Here is a 4,750-nt window from a genome sequence, read left to right on the forward strand (position 1 = left end):
CACTCTCTCAACCTTTTTCGCCTGAACTAGCCTTGGACATCCCTCCACCTGCCTCTTCTTCCGCTGTCCAACCGTCTACCTCTACTCACCCCATGATTACTCGTGCTCGGGATGGTATTGTTAAGCCTCGCATCATTCATTCGTTATGTGCTTTCACTGCTCCTCCGTGGTTTCAGGTACATCTTGCAATTAAAGAGCCTCGTGGTTTTAAGTCAGCTGTCAAGCATCCAGCATGGCTCTTGGCAATGGATGATGAAATTGCCGCTCTCAAGCACAATAACACATGGCGATTGGTTCCTCGTCCAGCTGATCATAATGTTGTAGGTTGTAGATGGATTTTTAAGACCAAGCTTCATGCCGACGGATCCATTGAGAGTCACAAAGCTCGGCTAGTGGCGCAAGGTTTTTCTCAAAAGCATGGCATTGATTTCGAATAAACCTTTAGTCCCGTTGTTCGACCTACTTCTGTTTGCATTATTTTGTCTCTTGCTGCTATGAATAATTGGCATTTACGTCAACTTGACGTAAAAAATGCCTTCCTTCATGGGTTTCTCTCCGAGGTAGTCTATATGGAGCAACCCCCATGCTACATTGATCCGCAATTCCCAACTCATGTATGTCGCTTACAACGTGCTCTTTATGGCCTTAAACAGGCTCCTGGAGAAAGGTTTCAGCGTTTCAGCCAATTTTTGCTTGGTGTTGGGTTTATTGCTAGTCGTGTTGATTCCTCTCTCTTAGTCTATCATAGTCCTCATGGTGTTATTTATCTTCTCCTATATGTCGATGATATGGTAATAACAAGAAGCAATTCTTCTATGCTGCGTTCTCTCATTGATCGGTTGGCCAAAGAATTTTCCATGAAAGATCTCGGTGATCTACACTATTTTTTTGGGGATTGAAGTTGTTAGAAATGACAAGGGTCTTTTTCTTAGCCAAGCTAAATATGCACTTGATCTATTGACTCGAGCAGAAATGGTGGATTGCAAGCCTATCTCAACTCCTTTTTTGGTGGGATCTCATCTAACAGATTCTGGTACTTCCTACTCAGATGCTACACATTTTCGTTCTCTAGCTAGCGTATTACAATATTTGACTCTTACGCGGCCGGATTTATCCTATAGTGTTAACTCTATATGTCAATATATGCATGCTCGCACCATTGATCATTGATAAAATGTCAAAAACTACATGATTAAACTGCTAAAGTAAGTGAATTGTTTAATCAAAATGTGAATGAAGCATTTAATTATGTAGTAAATTTTAATTCTTGACTCAATATGAAATTTTGATATTTTACACTTGAAAAGAGTTGTAATGCAACCAGACCACATCATAAATTAATATCCCAAAATTTTACTCGTATTATATTTGTGTTGCAGGACATTATGGGAAAAATATTAATTTACATGGGTATTTTTGGAAATACCCAACTGGTACAACAACATGAAATGGATCCATTCACGCACAGCAGCAGAAACGTGTACGGGTTGAAGACCACTCACAACAGCTGAGCTCAAAACGCAGAGAGGATGAAACGAAGCCACACTCACCGCGGGCAGACGAGCAGCAACTGCCTCACTGCAAGCAGCCCGCACGAAGACCCCTTCATGCACTCACAGCAGGCTGGCTCCAAACGCATGAACTGCAAACGTGAAACGCAGAGACGTGCGCACTGCAGGGACGAAACGCGTAGCAGAAGGGAGAGAAATGGGTGTTGAGCTGGAACGCGAGGGAGCTGGAGCAAAACGCACGAAAATGGTTGCAAAACGGCATGGTGCTGGGATGCAGAGGTGAAATGCGCAGCTGAGAACCAAGACGAAAAAACAGAGAGTATAAAAAGAAAATTTTTCTGCTGTGCGCCGGACTCTTGTTTTTTTTGTGCTTATTTTTCCAGTCGGGTTCCTCTTCTTCTTCATTTGATTTTCCAGTTCTTTTCTTTTCCTGCAATTTCATTTTATCTTCTACCTGTTTTTTTTTTATTCTTATGAGTTTCGGATTTCAGCACATTTTAGGGATTTAGTATATTTTTCATTCAGTAATTTTTCTTTGAAACGGTATTTAGTGATGTTGGATTTTAATCTTCTTGAGCATTTTGTTAATCTAGAGATGATAGACTAGATTTTTAGCTTGGGATTCAATGAGTAACCCATGACTATTTGGGATTGGATTTTCTTCAATATTTAGTACTTTTGATGATTAACTTGATGGATTATATTTCAATGTGCATCTAGAAAAGATTAGAGTTCTTGATTCTTGGTTTAGATCAATTGTAGACGTAAAGGCACAATTGATACTTGAACAAGTAACATGACTTTGATGTTTTTCTTTCACTTTTCTATGATTGTCATATAATTTGTCAAGTAGTTTTATTAGATTAAAAATTGTGGTTCATTGCCATATTATCCGACCATGATTTCTAGGAATGAGAGAATGGTTGAGAGAAAATGAAAAGAGAAGTAAATCCATCACCAAATTAGTGGGCGAAAATTACATCCCAAGTGTTTGTTTAATTGCTTCTTACAAGTTTAAGTCAACTTCCGCACATTTTCTTTAAACCTCCTGATTCTTAGCAATTTTAGAAAAATAGATTCACTTTCATTTTTAGCTTTACTTAGGCTTAAGCTTCCCGACAATTTCTCTCCTAATTCATTCAACGCTCACTTAGTAAATAGCAACATTTAGGTGTTAATATTACTAGAGGGTAATTTCTAAAACTTATTTTTCTTTTCTTATTATTATTTTTGTTCATAGCTAGCTCATTTAGTTTACTCTTTTCTTATCATTTTAAACTTTCGTGTCACTACGAACGTTAATATGTTGTCTTGCGAAAATGAAATGTTTGTTAAATTCTCATTGTCCCTGTGAATTCGATCTTGGGATTTACCCTTGTATTACTTTGACAGCTTCTATGCTTGGAAGTCGAAATTAAAAGTTGATCAAGTTTTTGGCGCCGTTGCCGGGGACAACTGGTGTTTAGCAAAGCATTCTCATATTGTTGAGAAGACGTTTGAAGCGTTATGAACCTCTTCACAACTTGGGTGACATTTTTCTTAACTTTATTTTTTTATTTTTTTGTTTTTGGTGTCTTGCATATTCTTTTGTTTTCTGTTCATGTTTGTATGACTGGTTGGACTACGACCAAACTTCTCGGTTGGTTAGGACAGAATCACAAGCATCTTTTACCTCAGCATCACTTTCTCTTGAGTCATCTTCTGACACTAATAGTACTATGGCTGAAAATGAGAATCATGATCGGGAAGTAGTGAATCAGAATAGGACACTTAGAAATTATTTACAACCTGTCAGGACTAGCACACCCTCATGCATAATCCTACCTTTGAATGCAAATGTCTTTAATTTCAAACCTGGAATGATTCTATTAATTCCACATTTTCATGGCATGGATTCCGAAAATCCGTACCTTCATATCAAAGAATTTGAAGAGGTTTGTTCTACATTCATGGACCGAACATGCACTGAGGAGGTTATTAGACTAAAGTTGTTTCCATTTTCCTTGAAAGATAAGGCTAAAACGTGGCTAAATGCATTGAGACCTAGATCTATAGGCATATGGCAGGAAATGCAAACTGAATTTTTGAAAATTTTTTTTCCAATACATAGGACAAATGCACTTAAAACACAAATCATGAACTTTACCCAAAAAGATTCTGAAACTTTTTATCAAAGTTGGGAAAGGTTCAAGGATCTTTTAAATGCTTGTCCTCATCATGGTTATGAAAATTGGCGTTTGATAAGTTTTTTTTATAAAAATTTGACACCTAAAATGCGTCAATTTGTACAAACCATGTGTAATGGAGAATTTTTTGACAAAGAGCTTGAAGAAGCATTTGAATATTTTGATTACCTTGCTGAAAATGCTCAATCTTGGGACACAACTGATGTGCATGATAGGTCTAGGCAAGTTGAGTCTGGTCGTGGAAAATATACTTTAAAAGAAGATGATGATTTGCGTGCTAAGTTAACCTTGTTGTCTAGAAAAATGGAAGCTATGGAATTGAAAAAGGTAAATGAAGTGCATGCTGTCCATAAGAATTCAGAGAAGTGTAGCATATGTGAGGATCATGGGCATTCAACTAATGAGTGTCCCACGATCCCCGCATTCAAAGAGGTATTGTTGGACCAATCTAATACTGTAAATATGATACAAAAACCATATTCTGATCCTTATTCTAATTCTTATAATCTAGGATGGAGAAACCACCCAAATTTTGGGTGGAGGAATGACCAGCAATTAGCTCCAGTAGCCTTGGCTCCAGGACCCTCTCAACTCGCAATTCAAGCACCTCCAATGCAAAAGAATGGACTTGAGGAGACGATGCATCAATTGTCAAACACCTTGCAACAGTTTATGCAAGGTCAAGCAACAATCAAAAATCAAAACTCTCAAGCGATAAATGACATTCGGAGCACACTCACAAAGATGACTACGGCATGGAGCTCTCAAGAGAAAGGAAAACTTCCTGCACAACCTCAACCCAATCCACAAAGTCAGCCACCACAAGGAGCAGTTGAGAGTTCAAATGTGAGGCAAGTGAAGGCGGTCACTACTTTGAGAAATGGTAGGGTGGTGAACATTGCAGCTCAAGGTTCAGACAAGGCTGGTAAGGTCTCTAAACATGTACAAAATGAGGCTGAAAATGGTGAGTTTGAACAAAATGAAACTGAAACTGAAAATATTTCATGTCCTGTACCTGCTCATTTTCCTCAAAGATTGGTTCCTCTGCACAAA

At 38.1% G+C, this 4,750-nt stretch overlaps 1 non-coding gene across 1 annotated transcript; it reads right to left on the bottom strand.

The window, feature by feature from the left end:
* Positions 1–3,628: 3,628 nt before the first annotated feature.
* LOC118348100 lies at positions 3,629–3,735 on the bottom strand. The gene has a single exon (XR_004801246.1). It is a non-coding gene; the product is annotated as a small nucleolar RNA R71 (small nucleolar RNA).
* Between the last annotated feature and the right edge of the window lie 1,015 nt (positions 3,736–4,750).

Source organism: Juglans regia, chromosome 3 (genome assembly GCF_001411555.2).
Source record: "Juglans regia cultivar Chandler chromosome 3, Walnut 2.0, whole genome shotgun sequence".
NCBI classification, from domain to species: Eukaryota; Viridiplantae; Streptophyta; class Magnoliopsida; order Fagales; family Juglandaceae; genus Juglans; species Juglans regia.